This window comes from Pristiophorus japonicus, chromosome 6 (genome assembly GCF_044704955.1).
Source record: "Pristiophorus japonicus isolate sPriJap1 chromosome 6, sPriJap1.hap1, whole genome shotgun sequence".
NCBI lineage: Eukaryota > Metazoa > Chordata > Chondrichthyes > Pristiophoridae > Pristiophorus > Pristiophorus japonicus.
This window is the reverse complement of record NC_091982.1, coordinates 7,708,389-7,736,105: the sequence shown is the minus strand read 5'-3', so window position 1 is coordinate 7,736,105 and position 27,717 is coordinate 7,708,389. Positions and strand designations below refer to the sequence as shown.

General features: G+C 46.6%; 1 non-coding gene across 1 annotated transcript; it reads left to right on the top strand.

Moving 5' to 3' along the window:
• Positions 1-24,360: 24,360 nt before the first annotated feature.
• Positions 24,361-24,558, top strand: LOC139266434 (U2 spliceosomal RNA). The gene has a single exon (XR_011593710.1). It is a non-coding gene; the product is annotated as a U2 spliceosomal RNA (small nuclear RNA).
• The last annotated feature ends 3,159 nt before the right edge of the window (positions 24,559-27,717 follow it).

Sequence of the window (27,717 nt, the reverse complement as noted above, 5' to 3'; positions counted from 1 at the left end):
GCGGTGAAAGGACGAACTGTCCATTCAGGCAGACTGCCTGTTGTGGGGTAACCGCGTAGTGCTACCAAAAAAGGGCAGGGAGACGTTCATCTCGGATCTCCACAGCACACACCCGGGTATAGTAATGATTAAAGCGATAGCCAGATCCTACATGTGATGGCCCGGTATCGACTCTGACTTAGAGTCCTGTGTATGGCAATGCAACATGTGTGCTCAATTGAACAACGCGCCCAGAGAGGCACCACTAAGTTTGTGGTCCTGGCCCTCCAGACCATGGTCGAGGATCCATGTCAACTATGCGGGCCCGTTTCTCGGTAAAATGTTCCTGGTGGTGGTGGATGCTTTTTCAAAATGGATTGAACGTGAAATAATGTCGGGAAGCACCGCCACCGCCACCATTGAAAGCCTGAGGGCCATGTTTGCCACCCACGGCCTGCCTGACATACTGGTCAGTAACAACGGGCCATGTTTCACCAGTGCCGAATTTAAAGAATTCATGACCCGCAATGGGATCAAACATGTCACCTCGGCCCCGTTTAAACCAGCCTCCAATGGGCAGGCAGAGCGGGCAGTACAAACCATCAAACAGAGCCTTAAACGAATCACAGAAGGCTCACTCCAAACCTGCCTGTCCCGAGTACTGCTCAGCTACCGCACGAGACCCCACTCGCTCACAGGGGTGCCCCCGGCTGAGCTACTCATGAAAAGGACACTTAAAACCAGACTCTCGCTGGTTCACCCCAACCTGCATGATCAGGTAGAGAGCAGGCGGCAGCAACAAAATGTAAATGATGGTCGCACCACTGTGTCACGGGAAATTGATCTGAATGACCCTGTGTATGTGCTAAACTATGGACATGGTCCCAAGTGGGTCGTGGGCACGGTGATAGCTAAAGAAGGGAATAGGGTGTTTGTAGTCAAACTAGACAATGGACAAATTTGCAGAAAGCACCTGGACCAAATGAGGCTGCGGTTCACAGACTGCCCTGAACAACCCACAGCAGACACCACCTGTTTCGAGCCCACAACACACGCCCAAAGGATCAACGACACCACGCCGGACCAGGAAATCGAATCCCATCACGCCCAACAGCCCAGCAAGGCCAGGCTCACCCAGCAGCCCTGCAGGGCCAACAACACGCCAGCCCAGTGAGGGCACAGCCAACACACCAGAACAGACATTTGTACCGAGGCGGTCCACCAGGGAAAGAAAGGCTCCCGACCGCCTCACCTTGTAAATAGTTTTCACTTTGACTTTGCGGGGGAGTGATGGTGTGAATCTGTAAAGCATGCACTCCCATGTTCCGCCACCAGGGAGCGCATCCCCTGAAGTCCCAAGGGATCCCAGCATCCCTTGGGAGCACTGTATAATAGCCGGCCCCTAAGGCCTGTTCCTCACTCTGGAGTGTCTTAATAAAGACTGGGGTCACTGTTACTTTAACCTCCGTGCGCAGTCTCATCTGTGTTAGGAACACAACAGAATAAGCCAACGATCTTTTGAAAATCACGTCGGTGTCACCAAAATGTTGTAAACGGCTGTCTTGCTCTTTTAGCTTCATTGCTTTTAACGTCGAATTACCCGCACGCATTCAGTTGTCGTAAAGCCCGGATCTTTATTTAGACATTCAGACATTCACATGCCAACAACTCTGCTTGCAAAGGCAGCTCTTCCAGAAGTTACACACCTTTCGAGATTCCAGTGTCTCTATAGTCCATAAGTGTCTCTGCAGTCCATAAGAGTCTGTGTGACAAAAGCGAGTTCCATCTATTATATCTAAAAAGCCTTTGAACTTAGACAATCATTTAGACAATCATGACTAGCTGCTTTCTGAATCCTTTAACATACAGACTATTATTCCCACCGTAACAAGGTACTCAAATACCTAACATTGCTTGTTTAACTTACAGATGTCATCATTAAATAGTAACAAAGTTACACTCAAATAATTAACATACAGACATCATCAAATTGTTTAGTCATGAATTTCCATTATTCCCACCGTAACAAGGTACTCAAGTACTTAACATTGCTTAGTTTCAAGGTATTCAAATATTTAACATCCAGACAATGACCAGTTACTCATTTCAATGGCTGAACGGCACCATATTGTCTAACAGTCATTTTGCGATCAAAACTTCCAATCTTCCTGCTTCCTGCTCAGCAAAGACAATTGGGAATCTGTGCTAAGTTCTGTATGGGGGTCTGTGGCCATGGTTATCTGCCTGCCCAGCTGTGTGTGTCTATGAGGGTGATGACTACACTGAACTTTTATGGCACAGGATCATTTTAGGCAGCCACAGCGGATCCCTGTTATATCAAGCAGAGTGCTATATGGGCATGTATTCATTGGTGATTATGAACATTACAACAGTGACTACACTTCAAAACGTACTTCATTGGCTGTAAAGTACTTTGGGATATCCGGTGGTCATGAAAGATGCTCCATAAATGCAAGTCGATACATTTTTACGAAAGCTGAAGAATTCATCCACTTTGGGCATCATAGCAAGACAGCAGTGAGATAGGATCATGTGTGCATCAGGACTGTGACAAGGACTAGAGCTGAGTGGTTCTGGCAAAACCCAAACTGAGCATCAGTGAACAGATATTGTAAGCAGGTATCCTTTGATGGCATGATTGATGACTCCTTTTACTACTTGCTGATGATTGGGAGGTGGTTAATTGGCCTCTGGCCTGATTTTTGTGGATAGGACTTAAATGGGCAATTTTCCCCATTGGTGGGGAGATGCCAATGTCATAGCTGCATTGGATTAGCTTGGCTGTGTAAAGATAATAATTAACTTTGGATTTTAATATTAATGGAAAAAACCCATACTGTAGAGTGTTAGGCAGATGTTACATCAGCTGACCACAAACCACAGACTTTTGTCTGCTACTAAAAACCGGGAAACAAATGTAACAGGAAAGTCCACAACTTTGGAACACTGCATATCAGCAAGATAACAGAGAAAAGAACCCTTTTATGGGAGTTAGAAGCCATAAAATAAGACAAAGAATATTGCCTTAATCAGGGTCACCTATGTTGTGTATGGAGAAAGAGTCAGACTGAACACTATGAGCTCAAAGTAAAGTGTGACCTTAGTCTTTTATTGCAGGTTTCCAGAGTGCCTCTCCAACCTGTGAAGCCTCCTTAAATACTTGTGCTCCCAAGGGATTATGGGATCCCTTGGGACTTCAGGGGGTGAGCCCTCTGGTGGTACAGAGTAAATACAGGTTTGCATATATAATAACACTCCGCCCAAAGTCAATAGTGTAACTATTTACAATGTGAGTCGATTTGGGGCCCTTCTTGCCCTGGTTGATCGTCTCAGTGTAAAAGTTGGTATTGTTGAATCATTTGTTGAGCCCTTGCTGGGCTGCTGTGCAGCTGGCCTTGCTGGGCTGCCTGGTGTGTTGGGCCCTGCAGAGCTGCTATAGATGATGGGTTCTGCTTCGTGGTCAACCGTGGTGCCAGTTGCCACTGGTGTGTATGTTGGGGGATCAAAAAAGGTAGGGTCCAAGGTGGGTTGCTCAGGATAGTCCGTGAATCGGAGTTTGATTTGGTCCAAGTGTTTCCGGTGAATGAGTCCATTTGAAAGTTTGACCCGAAACACCCTGCTCCCCTCTTTGGCCATGACAGTGTCGGGAAGCCACTTGGGACCTGTCCATAATTTAATACAAATACAGAATCATTGATTTCAATCTCGTGTGACACATTTACGCTATCATGGTATGCACTTTGTTGAAGTCGCCTGCTCTCTACCTGTTCATGTAGATCAGGGTGAACTAACGAGAGCCTTGTCTTAAGTGCTCTTTTCATGAGCAGTTCAGCAGGTGGGATCCCAGTGAGTGAGTGGGGTCTCGTGCGGTAGCTAAGCAGGACTCGGGATAGGCAAGTCTGCAGTGAGCCTTCAGTTACCCGCTTCAAGCCTTGCTTGATGGTTTGCACTGCTCTCTCTGCCTGACCATTGGACGCTGGTTTAAACGGGGCAGCTGTGACATGTTTGATCCCGTTACGGGTCATGAATTCTTTGAACTCAGCACTGGTAAAACATGGCCCGTTGTCGCTCACCGGGACATCGGGTAGGCTGTGTGTGGCAAACATGGCCCGCAGGCTTTCAGTAGTGGCAGCGGACGTGCTAGCCGACATTATCTCACATTCAATCCACTTGGAGTACGCGTTTACAACCACAAGGAACATTTACCCAAGGGCCTGCATAGTCGACGTGTACCCTAGACCATGGTTTGGAGGGCCAAGACCATAAACTTAGCGGCGTCTCCCAGGGTACATTGTTTAACTGCGAGCATGTATTACATCTGTGAACGCAGACTCTAAGTCCGCATCGATACCGGGCCACCACATGTGGGATCTGGCTATCGCTTTCATCATTATGATGCCTGGGTGAGTACTGTGGAGGTCATTGATGAAGGCGTCTCTTCCCTTCTAGAGGACCACTACTCGATTGCCCCACAGAGGCTGTCTGCCTGTATAGACATTTCATCTTTGCGCCACTGGAACGGCTTTATCTCTTCCTGCATTTCCACTGGGACACTGGACCAGCTCCCGTGAAGCACACAGCATTTGACTGGAGATAATAAGGGGACCTGGCTTGTCCAGGTTTTGATCTGCCGGGCAGTGATGGGTGATTGCTCACTCTCAAATGCTTCCATAACCATGGCTAGATCTGTGGGCTGCGCCATTTCCACCCCCGTGGTGGGCAATGGCAGCCTACTGACAGCATCGGCGCAGCTTTCTGTGCCTGGCCTGTGGCGGATGGCGTTGTTGTAAGTGGGCAACATGAGCGCCCATCTCTGGATGCAGGCCGATGCGTTGGAATTTATCCCTTTACTCTCGGAGAACAGGGATATAAGTGGCTTATGGTCAGTTTCTAATTCGAATTTTAGCCCAAACAGATATTGATGCATTTTCTTTACCCCATAGACACACGCTAATGCTTACTTCTCAATCATGCTGTAGGCTCTCTCAGCCTTAGACAGACTCCTTGATGCATAAGCAACCGATTGCAGTTTCCCGAAATCATTAGCTTGTTGCAATACACACCCGACGCCATATGACGACGCATCACATGCTCGTACCAAACGCTTACATGGATCATACAACACAAACAATTTGTTTGAGCACAACAATTTTCTCGCTTTAACAAAGGCATTTTCTTGGCTCTTGCCGCAAACCCAATTGTCTCCTTTTTGTAGTAAGACGTTCAGTGGTTCTAACAGTGTGCTGAGACCCGGTAAGAAGTTACCAAAGTAGTTCAGGAGTCCCAGAAACGACCGTAGCTCCATCACGTTCTGTGGCCTCGGTGCGTTCTCGATTGCCTCCGTTTTTGCGTTGGTCGTCCTGATGCCGTCCGCTGCAAACCCCCTTCCCAGGAACTCCACTTCAGACGCCAGGAAAACGCACTTTGAGCGTTTTAACCTGAGCCCCATGCGGTTGAGTTGACTAAGAACCTCCTCCAGGTTCTGCAGATGCTCGACTGTGTTCCGACCTGTGACCAAGATGTCGTCCTGGAAGACCACGGTGTGCGGGACCGACTTCAGTAAGCTTTCCATGTTTCTCTGGAATATCGCCGCCGCTGATCGGATTCCAAACGGGCATCTGTATAAACAAAAATACCTTTGTGCGTGTTGACGCAGGTGAGGGCCTTCGATGATTCCTCCAGTTTCTGCCTCATGTAGGCTGAAGTCAGATCCAGCTTCGTGAACGTCTTTCCTCCTGCCAGCTTTGCAAAGAGGTCGTCGGCCTTTGGTAGTGGGTATTGGTCCTGCAGGGAGAAACGATTGATAGTTACTTTGTAATCGCCACAGATTCTGACGGTGCTGTCTCCCTTGAGGACTGGGACGATAGGACTGGCCCACTCGTTGAACTCGATCGGGGAAATGATGCCCTCTCTTTGCAGCCAGTCTAGCTCGATCTCTACCCTTTCTCTCAGCATGTACGGTATTGCTCTCGCCCTGTGATGGATGGGTCGTGCCCGCAGAATTAGGTGGATCTGCACTTTTGCTCCTTGGAATTTCCCGATGCCTGGTTCGAACAATGAAGGAAATGTGGTTAAGACCTGAGCACACGAAGTGTCGTCAGCGGGCAATAGCGCTCGGACATTGTCCCAGTTCCAGCGTATCTTTCCCAGCCAGCTCCTGCCGAGCACCGTGGGACCATCACCCGGTACCACCCAGAGTGATAGCTTGTGCACCACTCCATCATGAGAGACCTTTACGGTAGCACTGCCGATTACAGGAATCAGTTCTTTCATGTAAGTTCTTAGTTTCGTGCGAACTGGATTTAAGACTGGCCTTTAGGTCTTGTTGCACCACAACCTTTCGAAAGTCTTTTTGGACCATGATGGACTGGCTTGCGCCTGTGTCCAGCTCCACTGACATCGGGAGTCCATTTAGTTCAACATTCAGCATTATCGGGGGACAATTCATGGTGAATGTGTTGACCCCATATATCTCTGCCTCCTCAATCTGAGGCTTTGGTTCATCGTGATCCTCCATGGATCTGTCCTCCTCTGCAACATGGTGGTTTGCTGGTTTAATAGGCTTTGTAGCTCGCCTGCACACTCGTTGGAGGTGTACCATTGTTCTACAGCCCTTGCAAACGTACCCTTTGAATTGGCATGAATGGAAATGATGATCACCCCCACAGCACCAACAAGATGTTAATGGCCTTGCATTCATCTCCCTTGATGGTGGACTCTGAGACATCTGCGGATGTGTAGTTGTAGGTATGTGTGACCTGCCCTGTACGTTACGATTCGAAAACAACATCACTTTGTTCATAGTACTTGTAGCAGCACTTTGTGCTGAGAGATTTGCTTCGTATTGTCACTGGTGGCAATGAACACCTGGGCTATCGCTATGGCCTTACTCAAGGTTGGGGTCTCTACAGTCAAAGGTTTGCGAAGTATGGTTTCGTGGCCAATGCCAAGTATGAAAAAGTCTCTGAGCATGTGCTCCAAATGTTCTTCAAATTTGCAATGTCCTGCAAGGTGTCTTAGCTCGGCGACATAACTCGCCACTTCCTGGCCTTCAGACCTTTTGTAGGTGCAGAACTGGTACTTCGCCATCAGAACGCTTTCCTTCGGGTTCAAATGCTCTCGGACCAGTGTGCACAAATCGTCGTACGATTTCTCCGTGGGTTTTGCTGCAGTGAGCAGATTCTTCATGAGGCCATACATTGGTGCCCCACAGACGGTGAGGAGGATCGTCCTTCGTTTGGCAGCGCTCTCTTCCCCATCTAGGTCGTTGGCCACGAAGTATTGGTCGAGTTGCTCCACAAAAGTTTCCCAATCATCTCCCTCCGGAATTTCTCCAGGATTCCCACTGTTGTCTGTATCTTTGGGTTTGCTATCAGTATCTCGTTGCCAGTTGATGTGTATGGAGAAAGAGTCAGACTGAACACTGTGAGCTCAAAGTAAAGTGTGACCTTAGTCTTTTATTGCAGGTCTCCAGAGTGCCTCTCCAACATGTGAAGTCTCCTTAAATACCTGTGCTCCCAAGGGATTATGGGATCCCTTGGGACTCCAGTGGGTGAGCCCTCTGGTAGCTGTACAGAGTAAGTACAGGTTTACATATATAACAACCTAAAACTGTAAAACAGGGAGTACGAACTCTATTATCGTCTGGAGAGTCAAAAGGCATCTACAACTAAGAACACAAAGACAAGGAAGAATTATTTTAGTCGACATTCCTTCTCACCCAGAACAGATCTGGTATGGTCTGCGTTCAGAACCGTATTTCACAGTTGTGAGTACTATCTAGAACCGATGCTTATTGTTGTTCGCCAATCGAATAAAGTGTTTAGTAATCTTGATACACTTCTTGTGTTGCTTGCACTCAAGGTTAGACTAGTAATAAGGTTACTTCCCTAAAAAAAGCGACAAGTGAAGTTAATAATCCGACAGCTGGGGGCTAACTCTGGTGCATAAGTCTTTTGTACTACAACTGGGATGTTGTCAGGGCCCATAGCACTCGTTGTCCAGTGCAATTTTGGATTTGGGACAGGGCCAACGCTGGGCCAGACTGATGGGTAGAAGTGCTGCTCTGCCACACAAACTTGGGGCAATTACACGGTCTAGAAACTGTAGAGTAGCATTATCATGGCAACATTCCTAACATTTGCCATTTTATCCCTCATTTCAATCTTGGTCCTTTGGGTATTTCTGGAAACATTGATCCTGTCCGTTATTCCCTGAAAGACATTTTGGAGCAATCTTATCGAGTGAAGGTGCCTTTCAGTGTTGAAGTCTTCTTTTAGGTTACTTCAAGAGCAGCTTCCCAGGATGTGAGTATATGGTGTATAGAACTCTCCATTTCATGTGAATATTGCAGATTCATTCATCTCCCTTGGTGGAATGCAGTCCTTTAAATGGTTGTAGCAGCATTTAAAATTATTTTGAGTTGTGTGAGTACTCCCTCAGGCTTCATTGATGGGACTTCACTCAGAATAGTGAAGAAATGAAAATCATGAATTTTATGTGGTGTGAGAAAGTTCAGCAAAATGTTTTGCATCAAACCATTCTCACCAGAGTTGTATCAAGACAATAATTTCTACCTTATTAATGCTATTAGAATTTAATTTTCTACATTACCTTCCTTTCTCTGGAAAAGTCATCAATATTTCATATGTGATCTATCCAAACTCAATCTATTAATGTTCAGAAGTAAAAAGGGAGGTTAATGTTATTGGCACTGCTATTCACCTGCTTCTTGCATCCTAGAGCTGGCAGGTACAATGCAACTGAAGCACCCTGCATCTGACGTGAACCCCCCTGAATTTGTAGGTTCAAGTTATTTGCATGGGCCCAACATGCCCCCAGCACAGTCCCCTCCCCCAGGTAGGTACCTGCACCTTGAATCAGGGTCGAAACTCGGCTGTTGCTACAAATTGAGATGCATCCAGCAGCAGTCATGGCTGCGGACTGTGGGAGCTTCTGACTGTTGAAAGAAGCAGCAGCTGGAAGGCCTGTAACTCCAAAGCTCTGAAGCAAGTAATTTTGGGCTTTCTCCAGCTTACTGCTTACCCCTCTCAGTCAAGCAACAGCCTGACATAGCCATACTCACAGTCTTATCTATCAATCAGCATCACTATCCCTGGGTGAATAAACCCACCTGAGATGGGGGCACAGTGGTATCCAACCAGGTGGGCTTAGCCCTGGGAGTCCTCAACATTGACTGCAGTCCTAGTTGGCTTTGTCTTGAAGGACAAAGCTGCCATATGGTCTGTATCAAACTTGAAGGAGTGACCTTAATCACATCCTTACAAACCAACCAGTCCAGACATTTCGATTCATGATCACAATAAAGTAACCACTCCACAGTCCATGTGAAGAAAAGCCTTGTCTGCACAGTGAAGGCACTTCCTGTGTATAGTGTAGCATTACATGGAGTAAAATTGAATTTTCCACAGATCACTTCAGCGAATTAAACACCAAGTTTAATAGGATCTAAAAAGGCCCTGGGCTAGAACCTCCACTTTTGGGCTTATCGCCCAAAAATGGCCCTTATTTCCGGCGTGGGCAGTAAAAAAGGGTTTTCAGATCGCCGGCTTCTTGTCCATTCTCAAAGCACCTAGTCTCCATTTTTGAAAATGGGCTTTACTGCGAGCGATATGAAATGGACGGTAGCGTTAAATTATTTTGACCTTCTGCCGTAAAGTGTGGCCGTCCTTAGCAATGGCATGGCAACGCTCGATTCCCGCGATTCAGGAGGGCAAGGGTCATCATGACATGCGCAGAAGAGGAGACAGAGAGAGAGGGAGCTCAGAGGGACTGAAGGCGTGGCTGGGTGTGGTGTGCCTGCTTTGGGAGGAAGGTTGGAGACTTTAGAGCTTCACAGCAAATAGGCAGACAAAAATTAACTGTTACCAGCCACATATTTGCCCGAATTTGGCCCATAATGTAGAGAGAGGAGGAGGCATCACAGCATGATTTGGAGACTGACGCTGGAGAGAGCAGTGAGGTAGGAGAGGAGTGCATTGGAAAGCGCAAAAGAGCCAGGAGGTTCTTGGACGAGGCAAATGCCTCCCTCCTGCAGGAGGTCGAGTCACGCTGGGGTGATTTGACACAGGGAGGGCGTGGGAAGCCCACCCCAAAGGCCTACCAAAGGATATGGACTGAGGTAGCAGAGGTGGTCTCATTGGCGACCAAAGAGGTTTGTGAGAGCAACCAATGCCGCAAAAGATGGAACGACCTTGTGGGATCCGCAAGAGTAAGTATTACATTGATTTACTTATGTATTCATATAATTTGATTTGTAACCGTCAGGAGTGACTATCATCAGATGTGAGGTCTGTCATGTATGTAACCTTTATGTAACAACACTGCAATACAGTATATACGTAAGAAATGCACACCTTGACCAGAAGGGGTGAACTTATAGGAGACACTCCTCACCTGGTCACCCAGGTATATAAAGGGAGGTCCCACGCAGGGTCATCACTTCTTGGTCCTGTGAATAAAGGTTCAGGTCATGGAGTGACCTTGTCCATAGAATGTGCCTCGTGTGGATTTGTGGTATTGTGTAAGGACTTTACAAGGTCTTTCACTTTTACCAGGAATGTTTTACTCAAAGCCTGCGGTCACGGTGTACGTCTTTAAGTAAAGAATGATAATTTTCATAATAATCATGATTACATCTGTCGGTTATGTGTTGTATCAGTCTCTGTGACAGTACCTAGCAATGATATGACGCAATGATCTCATGCCATGTCGTCCTGTTGCCTTTTACAGAAGAAGCTATCGATGATGAGGTCCGTGCAGAGGCGAACGGGTGGGGGGCCACCAGTCCCCAGCGACATCACTGAGATGGAGGAGCGGGTGCTCGCACTTGTGGGGAAGCACCCCCGGACAGCCACGCAGGCAGCTGCAGACCCTGAAGTGATGCCACGTGAGTAAAGCTTACACCATTGCGTGATGTAAAGTCTATAGATGCCACACCCACTCATATCCGAACAATCATATATGATAGATCTGTGGTTGGGAAGATATTGTCGTCCATTATTAAAGAAGCAGTAGCAGGACATGTGGAAAAGCAAAATTCGGTCAGGCAGAGTCAGCATGGATTTATGAAGGGAACAAATTGTTTGACAAGAGGATGTAACGAACAGGGTGGATAAACAGGAACCAGTTGATGTGGTGTATTTGGACTTCCAGAAAGCATTTGAGGTTACTGCAGAAGATTAAAGTTCACGGGGTTGGGGGTAATATATTAGCATGGACAGAGGATTGGCTAACGAACAGAAAACAGAGTCGGGATAAATGGTTCATTCTCTGGTTGGCAATCAGTAACTAGTGGGGTGCCGCAGGGATCAGTGCTGGGACCCCAACTATTTACAATCTATATTAATGAATTGGAAGAAGGGACCGAGTGTAACGTAGCCAAGTTTGCCGACGATACAAAGATGGGAGGAAAAACAATGTGTGAGGAGAATACAAAAAGTCTGCGAAAGGACATAGACAGGCTAAGTGAGTGGGCAAAAATATGGCAGATGGCGTATAATGTTGGAAAGTGTTATGTATGCATGCCTACAATGTTATGATGTACTGAAACACTGAATGTACCTTCACCCTGTACACACCTTACCTGTACACCAGAGGGTGCAGCTGCTGGAGACCTAAGGGTCACCTGTACACTGCAGGTAACCCAATATAAAAGGGAGCTCACCTCTTGGTGTCCCCACTCAAGGAGCTGCAATAAAGGACTAGTCTTCACAGTTTAAGTACCATACCCTGCCTCGTGAGGTCATTAACAGAGTGCCGACATACACAATAACTGGCGACGAGGTCACGAACTACACGCACATGTCGAATCTCAGCAACTTCCAACAATTCACCGATGGGGAAGATTGGGACGCCTTCATGGAAAGGTTAGAACACTTCTTCATAGTCAACGGCCTGGATGGGGACACACCGGCCACACTGGCGAACAAGTGCAGGGCCATCCTGCTTATTAGTTGTGGGCCCACTATCCACGGCCTCGTCAGGGACTTGCTAGCCCCAGCGAAGACAACAACCAAGAGCTATGGGGAACTTGTAACCTTAATACAAGAGCAACTAAAACCTAAAGAAAGCATCCTCACAGCCAGGCACCGGTTCTACACTCACCGGCGACCCGAAGGCCAAGAAATTGTTAAGTATGCTGCAGATTTAAGAAGATTGGCTGCACCGTGTGATTCTGGCGACCACCTTACTGAAGCACTAAGGGACATATTCGTTATTGGAATCGGCCACGAGGGCCCCCTCCACAAATTGCTCTCTGCGGACATCACAGTCACCCTGCAGAAGGCAATTAAAGTGAGTCAGGCCTACATAGTTTCGGTCGGCGACTCCAAGCAAATGATGACCCACTCCCAGGACTCTAAACTGATGAATGCAGTGAGCCGAATGGTGACTTCTAAAGGCAGCAATGCTGCCCTGAGTCCCACAACCCTGAGTCCGCCACATGGGGCCAACCGGCTAGCCCTGTGCTGGTGCTGTGGAGGAAACCACAGGGCCCACCAGTGCCGCTACAAAGACTATACCTGCAAAGGCTGCAATGGGAAAGGGCACCTTCAGAGAATGTGCAGAAAAAGCTTTACTCAACGCGTCGCTGAAGAGTTGGCTGATCACCTGAGCTCCGACACTGATGAAGATGAAACTGCTCAACCCCTGGAAGAAGAGTATGGAATTTATACCTGCTCCACCGAGAGTTCCCCGTGGGAGATGGAAGTCGACATTAACGGAGTTCCGGTTTAGATGGAGATCGACACAGGGGCGAGCAAGTCTTTGATGAGCCAGACGACCTTTGAAAAACTTTGGACCAATCCCGCCAAACGAACAAAACTGTCTCCTGTCCAGGCGAAGCTGCTCACCTACACCAAAGGCAAAATCCCTGCCGTTGGCAGCCTGGACATCCAGGTCTCCCAGGGCGGCGTGATAAATAATCTCCCCCTGTGGATCGTTGCCGGCGATGGTCTAAGGCTGCTGGGAAGAAGCTGGATGAACCAGGTCCAGGTCAGTTGAAGCAATGACGGCCTCTGGGCTCCAGCAATCGACATCCCACGCAGTCCCAAACTTGGATCCATCGCTGCACCTAGAGACCCCAACGTCCAGCTCGACTGCACGGCGACGACTCCACAACACCATGACGAGATCACCAAAACCGACCGTCCAGACCTCACCTTCCGGGCCGTGGGAGGACTCCAAGGGAAGGAGATCGGCGGAGAAAGTGGATTCCCGACGTCTGTGGCTGAACCTGAGAAGGAAAAGATCACCACAGCCTACCTGGAGGAGAGCGAGAAGATGGCAGCCGCACCACGAGGAGAAGAACCTAAAATCAAAATGGCCGCGACCAGACCACGAGGGGCAGCGTTGGAGGAGCGACACGTGGCACCGAGCGGCCAATCGGATTGGAAGGCCCCCTTAAAGGAGACCGGTAACCCAAAGAATTTAAAGGGACAGTTTCACTCGAAAGTTGACAAGGACTTTAAAGTCATAAATGTAGTTAGCAAATGCAGGTCTGCTAATGTAACGTTGAATTGTGATGCCAGAGTAACTGATGTGAAAAATGAAATGAATGCTTGTGTAAGTAAGGTTAAGAACAAGTTTGTAATGTTTAATGATGATGATAGAAATTTTAAAATGACAAATGTAACCATGTATGGAGGGACCGAGATACAAGAAAGTGATGTAAGTGCTGTAAGTAACAATGTAAAGAGAGATAACAGTGTAGAATTGACTATGTATGATCGGAGCCAATGTGTCATGTATACAGGAAGTAGACTGTTAAAGGACACCAGGATACAGAGATAATGTAAATGCCAGAGGTATCCCCCCGTGGGAGACCCCCAGGTCCAGCGGGCTACCTGACCATGTAGCCTGGACTTTTGGGACAAATGTGATGCCCCAAAGGGAGCATGGGAGCAGACCCACTGCAGGGACAGCGGTCAATGGGCAGCTCAGCCACCACCGCTGGTAACCTGCCCCAGATCGGCTCTACACCCCCTGGCCACCAGGGCCAGCACCGGGAATGAGAGGCCAGTACCCTCCAGCTTTCCTGGCGAACCCTGGGATGACCAGACATTCATCACCAATGGAGGACAAGGAGCCCACACAGTCCTGTGGCCCACACACTTACCCACTCTACAGAGTATGTACCCTACCCACTGCTGCACTGGCTCCCCCTCTGAGGGATCCCACAATAGTGACACCCACATGGTTTGTATGTGAGCGGGGGGGGTGAAATGTATGAGTCCAGCCTCAAGCACAGGGATCACACCTGGTCAACACACAACCCTCACCACAACCTCCCACAGCCCACCACTGATCACCTCCCCAGGTCATGGCAATAAGGACTTGAAAAATGCTTAGGGGGGAGTGTCGTATTGTTCTGCATGCCTACAATGTTATGATGTACTGTAACACTGAGTGTACCTTCACCCTGTACACACCTTACCTGTACACCAGAGGGTGCTGCTGCTGGAGACCTAAGGCTCACCTGTACATTGCAGGTAACCCAGTATAAAAGGGAGCTCACCTCTTGGTGTCCTCACTCTAGGAGCTGCAAAAAGGACCACAATCTTCACAGTTTAAGTACCATACCCTGCCTCGTGGAGTCATTAACAGAGTGCTTACATACACAATTGAAAGTGTGAGGTCTTGCACTTTGGCAGAAAAAATCAAAGAGCAAGTTATTATTTGAATGGAGAAAGATTGCAAAGTGCTGCAGTACAGTGGGACCTGGGGTTACTTGTGCATGAAACACAAAAGGTTAGTATGCAGGTACAGCAAGTGATCAGGAAAGCCAATGGAATCTTGGCCTTCATTCCAAGGGCAATGGAGTATAAAAGCAGAGAACTCTTGCTACAGTTGTACACGGTATTGTTGAGGCCACACCTGGAATATTGCGTGCAGTTTTGGTTTCCATATTTACGAAAGGATATACTTGCTTTGGAGGCAGTTCAGAGAAGGTTCACAAGGTTGATTCCAGAGATGAGGGGGTTGACTTATGAGGAAAGGTTGAGTAGGTTGGGCCTCTACTCATTGGAATTCAGAAAAATGAGAGGTGATCTTATCAAAACGTATAAGATTATGAGGGGGCTTGACAAAGTAGATGCAGAGAGGATGTTCCACTGATAGGGGAGATTAGAACTAGAGGGCATGATCTTAGAATAAGGGGCCGCCCATTTAAAACTAAGATGAGGAGAAATTTCTTCCCTCAGAGGGTTGTGGATCTGTGGAATTCGCTGCCTCAGAGAGCTGTGGACGCTGGGACATTGAATAAATTTAAGACAAAAATAGACAGTTTCTTAAACGATAAGGGGATAAGAGGTTATGGAGAGTGGGCAGGGAAGTGGACCTGAGTCCATGATCGGATCAGCCATGATCGTATTAAATGGCGGTGCAGGCTCAAGGGGTCATATGGCCTACTCCTGCTCCTATTTCATATGTTCTTATATAGATGATTTCTAAAATTGTCACAGAAATAATAATGGCCGAATGCAAATCATTGCAATGCACGATGTGTTGATGGTCATGAAATGTGATGTCTGTGATGATTTTGAGAGCGGTGGTGCTTTTGTCGTGCATATGCTGTGTGTAGCGCTGGACTGACCTTGTGACCCTAGCACCCACTTCTCCTCTAATAACCTCATTTGTGTTTTGCAGCTCAGCCAGCAGCGCGTCCCAAGGCAAGACCACAGAGGCCAGAAGGTGGGGGCGTGAGGCCCGACTCTCCGGACGATCCAACATCTGGTGGTGAGGGGCTCCGATTCTCGCCCGTCAATCCGCTGGGTCTGTTCTCCACGGATGAGAGCGCGGACTTCGAGGAACCTGCATCACTACGCTCCAGAAGCCATTCCACCCCAAGGCTATCTAGTGGTCCTCCGGTCATTCCCGCCTCCACTCTGGAGGTACCGCCCCAAGCACCTCGCCATAGGGCACCCCATTTGTCCCCAGGACATCGCTGACCCCGCGGAGGTCTCGTGGATGCAGCAGGTCTGTTCTGCGAGTGCCACATGACAGTGGAGAGATGGTACATTTGTCCAGGAGGACTGTAGACATTGGTGACCAGCTCATCGAAGCATTGGGGGGCATATCCCGACAGCTGGCAACCATGACCGAGTACATTCCGCGGATAGCAGAGGCCCTGGATGCGATAACCAGGAACACTGCTGGCACAGGCCTCCCGGTGGTCCCCGAGCGAGGCACTCCACCCCTAGGTTCTGCACCACCACTGCGGACGACAGATGAGAGCAAGGACCAAGATCCCGCTTCTGCATCAGAGAACGTTGCCCCCTCGGCACCCCCCCGCTCCCGTACCCGTGCAACCACCGCATTTGCCTTCAGCCCCCCCCCAATGAGGCACTGCCTGAAGAGTACCTCGGCCAGGTGCCATGGAGCGAGGAGGGAAAGGGGTAGAGATGGGGAGAAGAAGGGGAGGGGGAAGGAAAGTGAGGTGCATGTCCGCAGGTGATGTTATATCTCCATCTGGGTGTATGCAATTTGTTGTAATGTCTGGGGGCTGGGGACACCCTCCTGCTTTGCCTTTGTATTCTGTGTTGCTGGACATGTTGAACATTTGATTGATGTCAATGGTGAAAAAGTGGGTTGTGGGCGGGGGTTGGGTGTTATTGCCTGTGATACTTATGATTTCAGACCAATGTTGGTGTAACATTTTGTTATTGAACATAACCTTGTTGCGCATTGTCTCAGATAGCTGCACCATTACACACTGGTGATTCTTTAACATGAAAGGGTTAAATACAACTTAACTTCAATCAACGTAAACTTTAACTGGCACCAAGGTGATGGGCACCATTGATGTCTGAGCTGCACACACACAGCAGTGTGTCAGTGTTGTCACTCACATCAACTCTCTTTCAGGCAAATCTGATCTCAGCTCCTCACTTAAGAGTCTTGCAGCTATGTAGCCACCACGGGCCCTTTCCTGTGGTCTGGAGGGGGTCGTGGGCATGGTTACATAGCCAGCCTGATTGTCTGGCCCTAGGTCAGCATCCAGCCCCTCGTCGTCCTCTTCCTCTCTCTCCTGAGGTGAGCATCAGTCCCTTCTGGCAATTCTTGGCCCCTCATGATAGCCAGATTGTGCAACATCGAATACACAACCACAAATTTACCTACTTGCTCAGGGTTGTTTTGTAGCTCCCCTCCTGAGTGGTCAAGACATCTGAAGTGCTGTTTAAGCACAGTTATTGTTTGATGGCCCCATTGCATTGAAAGTATAATAGCGATTGAATAGTCCAGAATCTGAAAATATGTCTGCGAGATGTTCGCTTCACCTGAGAAGAACTCCAGAGTCAATGGAAACTGCCCGAAGTTGAGGCAGCCTTTTGAATGAAGTGACCTGCGATTTTAAAAATGCCAGCCACACCTCTAGCGCTCGTTCAGAACAGTTCTGCTTTTTCTGGACTTTTTTTGGGCGAGCGATATTGTGGCGTTATGTGTGCGAGGTGGTGAAAGTGACGATGGCCGATCTCCTGGGCGTTAGTTTCGCCAAATGTGCTCTTTACAACAACAAAAAAGTGTGTAGGCGGTATTATTGAATCTCGACATTAATTCCATGCGGAAAATAACGCTGGGCGATATTATGGGTGTTGATTTCGCCCATTCTGGTGATTCCGCCCAAAAAAAGTGGGCGGGCAGTAATATTTTTTCCCGTCGCTAAGCACATGGGGAAAGTAACGCTCGCCGATAAGTTTCCTAAAAATGCCCATCAGTTTCCATTTTGCGCCAAAATCGGTGATATATGTGCATTATACATCATTTCAGCGGTAAAATGGCTGTTAAGTGGCCGTTAAGTACACAAAAAATGTGGAGGTTCTAGCTCTAAGAGATTTTGCTTTGCTCAAATTCAGTTTTCCATTATTGAAGCTTTCCCACAATTGTTTTCATTTACACAATAAAATAAATTTCTACTAAACCAGAGATTGAAATTTGCTCTTTGTTTGCTCTGGTCAAATCCCAATATCTTCATAAATATTGTATTAGAAAACACCTGAATTTAAATAATCTGATACATAGGAAATAAGAGCAGTGGTAGGCCTTTTGGCTCTTCGAGCCTGCTCAGCCATTCAATAAGACCATGGCTGATCATCTACATCAACCCCACCTTCCCGCTCTACTCTCCCTTATCTCTTAATTCCCTTCGTTCCCAAAAATTCATTGATCTTGGTCTTGAATATACTCAATGACTGAGCATCTACAGTTCTCTGGGGTAGACAATTCCAAAGTTTCACAACCCTTTGAGTGAAGAAATTTCTCCTCATCTCTGTCCTAAAAGGCCGACCCCTATTCTGAGACTGTGACCCCGTGTTCTAGATTCCCCAGCCAGGGGAAACATTTTCTCAGCATTAACCGTGTCAAGCTACTTAAGAATTTTATGTGTTTCAATGAGATCACCTCTCATTCTTCTAAACTCTAGGGAATATAGGCCTCGTCTACTCAATCTCTCCTCATAGGGCAATCCCCTCATCCCAGAAACCAGTCTATCGAACCTTCGTTGCACTCTCTCTAAGGCAAGTATGTCTTTCCTTAGGTAAGAGACCAGAACTGTACACAGATGTGGCCTCATCAATGCCCCCTGTATAATTGTAGTAAGACCTCTTTACTCTTATACTCTAATCCCTTTGTAACAAAAGCTAACATAGCATTTGCTTTCCTAATTGCTTGCTGTACCTGCATGTTAACTTTATGTAATTCATGTACAAGGACACATAGGGCCCTCTGAGTGCAAACATTTCCCTGTCTCTCACAATTCAAAAAATATTCTGTTTTTTTGTTTTTCCTACCAAAGTGGAATACTTCACACTTCTCCACATTGTAGTCCATTTGCCATGTTCTTGCCCACTCAGTCAACCTGTCTGTATCTCTCTGTAGCCGATTTACATCCTGCTCACAACTTGTTTTCCCACCTATCTTTGTATTGTCAGCAAATTTGGTTACAGTACACTTGGTCACTTCATCCAAGTCATTAATATATTGTAAATAGTTGAGGTCCCAGCACTGATCCCTGTGGCACTCCACTAGTTACAGTTTGCCAACCTGAAAATGACCCATTTATCCTGACTTTCTGTTAGTTAGCCAATCCTCTATCCATGCTTATATATTACCCCCAACACTGTGAGCTCTTACCTTGTGCAGTAACCGTTTATGTGGCACCTTATAGACTGCCTTTTGGAAATCCAAATACATTACATCTACTGGTTCCGCTTTATGCACCCTGCTCATTACATCCTCAAAGAACTCTAATAAATTTGTCAAATGCGATTTCCCTTTCATAATACCATGTTGACTCTGCTTGACTGTATTATGATTGTCTAAAAGTCCTGCTACTACTCCCTTAATAATGGATTCCAGCATTTTCCCAATGACAGATGATAGGCTAACTGGCCTATAGTTTCCTGCTTTCTGTCTCCCTCCTTTCTTGAATAGAGGCGTTATACCTGCGGTTTCCCAATCCGCTGGGATCTTTACTTCTTTTAAGACCCTCGGATGTAGGCCATCGGGTCCAGGGGACTTGTCTGCCTTTAGTCCCATTAGTTTGCCTAGTACTTTTTCTCTAGTGATAGTGATTATTTTCAGTTGCTCCCTCCCTTTTGCCCCTTGATTATCTACTATTTGGATGCTTTTAGTGTCTTCTACCATGACAACAGATACAAAATATTTGTTCAAAGTCTCCGTCATTTCATTGTTTCCCATTATTAATTCCCCAGCCTCATCCTCTAAGGGACCAACATTTATTTTAACTACTCTCTTCCTTTTTATATACTTGTAGGAGCTCTTATTGTCTGTTTTTATATTTCTTGCTAGTTTACTCTCATAATCTATTTTCTCCCTCTTTATTTTTTAAAATCATACTTTGCTGGTTTCTGAAAATTTCCCAATCTTCTCTCCTACCACTAATCTTTGCAACATTGTATGCCTTCTCTTTCAATTTGATACCATCCTTAACTTCCTTAGTTAGCTACAGATGGTTCATCCTTTTCATAGAGTCTTTCTTTCTCACTGGAATATATCTTTGTTGAGAGTTATGAAATATCTCCTTAAATTACCCATTTATCCCGACTCTCTGATCTTATTGATCCTATGCCAATTTGCTTGTGGCTCAGGTAGTAATCCAGAGAGTATTACCGTTGTGGTTCTGCTTTTTAATTAGCCCCTAGCTGCTCACACTCCCTCAGCAGAACCTCTTTCTTGGTCCTACCTATGTCATTGGTACCCACGTGGACCACGACATCTGGATCCTTCCCCTCCCACTCCAAGTTTATCTCCAGCCCTGAAGAGATGTCCTTAACTCTGGTATGAGGCAGGCAACGCAGCCTTTGGGTCTCATGTTCTTGGCTGTAGAGAACAGTATCTATCCCCCTAATTATACTGTCCATTACCACTACTACATTCCTTTTTAGTTCCCCAACTTGAATGCCCCCCTGTACTGTGGTGTTGTGGTCAGTTTGCTCATCCTAACTGCCATCCCTGCTCTTGTCCACACAGGCTGCAAGAACCTCATACCTGTTGGACAAGTGCAAGGGCTGAGGCTCCTTCAATGCTACCTTCCCCATACCTGCCTCACTCGTAGTCACACCGTCCTGTCCCTGACCATGGACCAAATTTGAAATATTTAACCCAAGGGGTGTGACAGCCTCCTGGAACAAGGTGTCCAGGTAACTCTCCCCCTCCCTGATGAACTGCAGTGTCCAAAGTTCAGACTCCAGCTCATCAACTCCGAGCCGAACTTCCTCGAGCTGCAGACACTTACTGCAGATGTGGTTGCCATGGACACTGTATCCACTAGCTTCCACATGCTCCAGCTGCAACCCATCATCTGCCCTGCCATCTCTATTGTATTTTATTTAACTAATTAGGTTTTCAAGTTTTGAAATCACTCAATTGTCTATTTATAGTTTTTAATTTTGGTAATAACCTTGCTTAATTTATTTAAGTTCCTCATTCTCTCTAGACACTTGGTTACCCAATGTTTCCAGAATGTAGTTTGTGTCTTCTACCGTGAAGACAGATACAAAGTATTTGTTTAATGTCTCCGCCACTTCCTTATTGCCCATTATAATTTCTCCTGTCTCTGCCTCTAATGGTCCCATGTTGACTTTCACTAAGCTCTTCCTATTTACATACCTATAGAAATGTTTACAATCTGTCTTTATGTTTCTTGCTAATTTACTCTCATATTCTTTTTTCTCTTTCCTTATAAAATTCTTGGTCCTCCTTTTCTGAATTCTAAAATCCTCCCAATCCTCAAGCTTACTATTTTTTTTGGACACATTATAAGCCTCTTCCTTTGATTTAATAGTATTTTTAACTTCTCTTGTTAGCCATGGTTGGACCACTTTTCCTGTGGAGTTTTTGTGCCATAAGTGAATGTATATTTGTTGTAATTTATGTATTAATTCTTTAAATGCTAGCCATTGCTTGTCTACCATCATACCTTTTAATGTCATTTCCCAATCTACCTTAGCCATCTCGCTCCTCATACCTATGTAGTTTGCTTTGTTTAGATTTAAGACCCGAGTTTCGGACTTAACTAAATCATTTTCAAACTCAATATAAAATTCTATCATATCATGGTCATTCTTCCCTAAAGGCCCCTTTACTACAAGGTTATTAATTATAGAGTGACTCCTGACAACGACCAGAAGCTACAGGAAGCTGCGCAAATTTAAAAAATAACCGGCAAATTAAAAAAATAACATTCACAACGGCTCGTGTAGCTCTGTGCGATGAAGCCACATAAACTCGAGTTAAAACACTTTTTACTGAAATCAAGAGCCCCAACCACTGTTAAAAGGGGAAGTGATCATTTAAAGAGGCAAATAACTTTTTGGGAAATGGGGACGTGAGAGGTAACACCTGTTTAGACTGTTGCCAATTCGCTAGTCTGAAGTCAATTGAAGGAATCCATTGATTTATAGGAATCATGATGGTTAATTTTGAACTAGTGCTCCTTCCAAGTGTCAAATGTAACAAATGTAATTCAACATGACGAGAGTAGGAATTGAGATCTGTATCACTTTTCAGGGCTGTCAACGTGGGAGCTGTTAGGAGAAATGTCTGATCAGAAACACTGAGGCAGACCATAATCCCCTTTCAAACAAGTGGTTCATACCTGAATAAATTCCACAATTCACATAATTAATAAATTAAACTGCAACTGAACAAGATTCTTTTGATCCGCTTCTAATTCATCAGTTTGGGAAGTCCCGACGACAACCAACATAAAGAACACTGGAACTGCAACTGGAAGCGCATGTGCAACTATTTCTGGTTCTCTCTCATTGCACAATACTAGATCTAAAATAAATTGTTCCCTAGTTGGTTCCTCAACATTCTGATCTAGAAAAATATCTTATATACATTCCTTTATCTCGTCCTCTACACTATTACTGCAAATTTGGTTTGCCCAGTCTATATGTAGATTAAAGTCCCCCATGATTACTGTATTACCCTTGTTACATGCATTTCTAATTTCCTGATTTATACTGTGCCCTACATTACCACTACTGTTTGGGGGCCTATAAACAACTCCCACCAATGTTTTCTGCCCCTTGCTGTTTCTTAGTTCCACACAAACTGATTGAACTGCTTGATTTTCCGAACCAAGATCCTTTCTCTCAACTCTCTTTATCCCATCCTTTATTATCAGGGCTACCCCTCCTCCTTTTCCATTTTGCCTATCTCTTCTAAAAGTTAAGTATCCTGGAATATTTAGTTCCCAACCTTGGCCACTTTGCAACCACGTCTTCGTAATGTCTATTAGATCAAACCTATTAATTTCTATCTGCTGTATTAATTCATCTATCTTGTTGCAAATGCTTTGTGCATTCAGATATAGTGCCTTTAGCTTTGACTTTTTTCTATTTTTCCCTGATGTCACCTTAGTCAGTAACGCCCTATTACCTCTGTTACTCTCTCTGACCCTTCCTGACCCACTCTGTTTATTTTTCCCCAAAACTCTGCTCTGTTCTAGAGCCTAGACATTTCTCTTGCTGCTTTTAAATTTACTCTTTCCTGAATACTCCCATCCACCCACTTCAGTAGGTTAAAGCCCTGTCTACTCCCTTTCATTTCTTATATAGTTCCAACTTAATATGCATGCCTTAAAGAAAATCTGCCTTCCACTTTATAATGGGCTCTAATTCAACCTGGAGAGGATGAAGGCTTCCTCTCTCCCATAGTCCTCATTGGTGCACATGAGCGCAGCCTGCAATCAGGTCTTCAGTGAACACAAATTCACTACAAGTAGCCCCAATTACAGCCTGACAGTTGGGGAATGAAAAATCTGAGGCACTCCTGCTGTAGGAATTTTTTTCAATTGGATTGTATTCTGCTGAAGATGGCCATAAATATTGCCACTGGGTGCTCTGTCAGCCCTCACCGTACTGGGAACACATACAGCATAAGAATTAAAAATAGAACATTGTGGCATTATCTTGTAGGCGGATACCACAGTAATGAAATTGAAGCCACTTTTCTACTGTCTCTATGACACTTTCAACCCACCATCTACAAATATTTGTACCTATTTGAATTAAAACCTTCTGTCACAGTAAAGTAATTATCCCTCCCGTTATAAAATAAATAGGCAACACTTAAGAGTCAACACTGTAATCCTTTTACCTCATTCATTTTGTGATGAAATGTCAGAAGCATAATGGATACATTTTTTTTCTTAGGCGGGCCCTTGTATCGAGGATGACTTGCTTCCATGCCAAAAAGGGATGAGTTCACAGGTGTTTCAATGAAGAACCTACATATTGAAGGGTGGAAGATGCCTGTGAGTGGATTTTTTTAACATGGGGTGACCGTTGCACACCAGCCACCACACGGCTTGACAGAGCTAGGTCTTGGTCCAGTGGCAAGGATTAACTGAGACGACTGGAGACCAGCTCTGCTGCACAGACTTAGTGCGCACACATATCGCAGTGTGGGCTGGCCTGTGCTGCCCCTGGGCCCTCGCCTCTTCTGCGCCCCAAACTCATACCTCTCCTGGCCCCGATCGCGTCTCTCTGCAATCTCTCGCCATTCCTTCGCCCCGACCTCGCTGCTCCTGCTCGACCTGCCCACGCTCCAATCAGCGATCTGGATTTTGGTGACGTCCAATCCAGTCGCCCTCTTCACAGCCGTGGCCCTCCCGGACCAGCTCGCGCTGTACCTTGTAGTGGCATCCCGCCACACTGCTCCTCTTATGGCCCCGACCTGCTGCCGATCTCGCAGGTCGGGGTCGCCATACTGTTCCAGGGCATAATCACTTGTGTATAGTCAAAGATTAACACCATATTCATAGCCAAGCTTAAAACAGATGAACCTGTTGCCCTGTATAATTAAGGAGTGCTCGCTTCTCGGCCTTTTGGCTAAGATCATGCGTAACTGACCTGACAGGGGAGTAGCCACCATGACCTCCGGGTGGTTCTCCCTGGATCAGGAAGATATATGCTTGCTTTTTTGGAAACAGGAGGTGGGTGGGGTGGCTTGACCCATCCACCTCCACGGAGGTGTGTGGGGGACCTGACCCATCCACCTCCATGGCACGAACCTTGTATTGCAGTACTTCCAGGAACGGTGCAGTGGCTCTAGGCCTTTTGGCTAAGAGCATTGGCGCAGAGTGATCCTTGGCGTGTGCAAGGTGACCTCTGGCGTTTGTGATTTGACAAAGAATTGGAAAGATTGGCTACGAATTAAAAAAATAAAATAAAATAAGGAGTGAAAAAGTCGTATCATTATGAATAGAGGTAGGAAAGACTGAAGTTAAATTTTGTGAACCTGCACATCTAGAGCATGTAAATTAGCTCAGCATTTTACAAACAATACTGACAAATGTCTGTACTTGGTGGATGTAGTACAATGTGCTACATGGGCATTGTCATTTTTGCACAGACATTTTCAAAGCTTCAAAGCTAATAGAAATGCTGGTTTCTGAGCAGATCCAAGTGATAACAAACCATTTTCTGCAAAATATTACTTGTCCTTGAGATGTCCTATAAGCAAATGTTTCCCAACTGGAGACACTCAATAAAATAATCCTAACAGTGAAAATAATGTTTCCTGTGACATCCATTTTAATGATAACTAATGATTTGCAGCTTGGGATTAATAGGTTACTCGATGATCTCCCGCGGTATTGCTCCTAGATTTATATGGCTGTCTCTTCGCTAGCTGATGGACAGTGGTTGTCATGTCATGATCAAAAGTTCTGCCATTTGATAAGTCAAAGGGATTTTATACCAGTACAATACAAACCACATTAGCACAAAAACACATACACACAACATAATGGGCCCAAGTTTCGGGCCGCGCCTACAATGGCGCAGCCCGGACTTGGACGCCCGTTTATCGTGCCAGAAAGTGCGCCTAAAAAAAACTTCCCTATTCTCCGGCTCCCTGCAGGTCTTCTGCAGCCGGGCGCGGCGCAGCACGAGCTGTTGGGGGCGGAGCCAGGTCCCTGCGCCGAAAACAGTGCCGGGACCTCTGCACATGCGCGCTACAGTGGGCACGCATGTGCAGTAGCTCCAGGCGCCCAAAACTGTGTGGGAGGGGCCCGAAGCACGCAGCCCCTAGCCCTGGCCCAATGGCCTCACTGGGGCTGCATGAATAAGGCTGCCTCCCACGGCCAGCTCCTGCTTCCTCCCGACCCGACTCGATACCCGCTTCCCCGCCCCGGCGACCCGACCTCCGCGACTCTCTCCCCCCCCCCACCCCCCCCCCGGACCTCCGCGACTCCCCCGCCCCACCCCCCCCGGAGCTCCGCGACTCCCCCCCCCCACCCCCCCGGACCTCCGCGACTCCCCCCCCCCCCCCGGACCTCCGCGACTCTCACTCTCCCCCACCCCCGAGACCCGACGCTACCTACCTGTAAATCCAGCCCGAGGTCTTGGGCCCGGCCGTTCAGCCTCCTTCTCTCCCTCCACCCTCCCTCCTTCCCTCCCTCTCTCCTTCCCTCCCTCCCTCCCTCCTTCCCTCCCTCCTCTCTCCTTCCCTCTCTCTTCCCTCTTCTCTCCCTCCCTCCCTCCTCTCTCCTTCCCTCCCTGCCTACATCCTCTCTCCTTCCCTCCCTCCCTACATCTTCTCTCCTTCTCCCCCTCTCCCCCCCTTCCCCCCTTCTCATCCCCACTTCTCCACCTCCCTTCTCCCCTCCCCATCCCCCTTCTCTCCCTCCCCCCCCTTCTCCCCCTCCCCCCCTTCTCCCCCTACCCTCGCTGTCAGAAACACAGACACTGACAGACAGAGAGTGAGAGACACACACACAGACAGACAGATAGAGACACTGACAGAGACACACTGGGGGGACTGTCCCAGCACGCTGTTGGAGGGCTCCCGGTGCTGCAGTCGGTAAATAGAAAATGTTTTATTTATTGATTTTTTAAAATACAGTATAAGATAAAGAAAAAAAGGGAGGTTTATGTTAGATACTGAGGGCTCAATGCTGCAGAACCCCTAGTGGAATATGGAAAGTGCAGGGGTGAAATTAAAAAGGAAATTAGGAAAGCAAAGAAAGCGCATGAAAAAATGTTGGCAAATAAAATCAAGGGAAACCCAAAGATATTTTATAAATACATTAAGAGCAAGAGGATAACTAAAGAAAGAGTAGGGCCTATTAAACACCATAAAGGTAATCTGTGTGTGGAGGCGGAAGATGTGGGTATGTTTGTTAATAAACACTTTCCATCTATTTTCACAAAAGAGGGGGGCGATGCAGACATTGCAAGCAGGGAGAAGGAGTGTGAAATATTACATGAAATAAACAAAGTGAGAGAGGAAGTATTAAGGGGCTTAGCAGCTTTGAAAGTGGATAAATCCCCAGGCCTGGATGAAATGAATCCCACCAGTTAAGAGAAGTAAAAGAGGATATAGCAGAGGCTCTGACCATTATTTTCCAATCCTCTCTGGCTACAGGAGTGGTGCCAGAGGACTGGAGGATTGCTAACATTGTACCTTTGTTTAAAAAAAGGGAGAAAGGGATAGAACAAATAATTACAGGCCAGTCAGCCTAACCTCGATGATGGGAAAATTATCGGAAAAAATTCTGAGGGACAGGATAAATCTTCATTTAGAAAGACACGGATGAATCAATGTCAGTCAGCATGGGTTTGTTAAGGGAAGGTCTAACTTGATAGAATTTTTGAGGAGGTAACAAGGAGTGCATTTGAGGTAGCATATATGGATTTTAGCAAGGCTTTATTTAAGGTCCCATATGGCAGACTGGTCATGAAAGTAAAAGCCCATGGGATCCAGGGCAAAGTGGCAAGTTGGATCTAAAATTGGTTCAGAGGCAGGAAGCAAAGGGTAATGGTTGATGGGTGTTTTTGTGACTGGAAGGCTGTTTCCAGTGGAGTTCTGCAGGGCTCAGTACTGGGTCCTTTGCTTTGTGTAGTATATATCAATGATTTAGACTTGAGTGTAATGATATGATTAAGAAGTTTGCAGATGATACTAAAACCATCTATGTGGTTGATAATGACGAAGAAAGCTGTAGACTGCAGGAAGATATCCATGAACTGGTCAGGTGGGCAGAACAGCGGCAAATGGAATTCAATCCATAGAAGTGTGAGGTAATGCATTTGGGGAGGGCTAACAAGGCAAGGGAATACACATTAAATGGCAGGGCACTGAGAAGTGTGGAGGAACAAAGGGACCTTAGAGTGCATGTCCACAGATCCCTGAAGGTAGCAGGCCAGGTAGATAAGGTGGTTA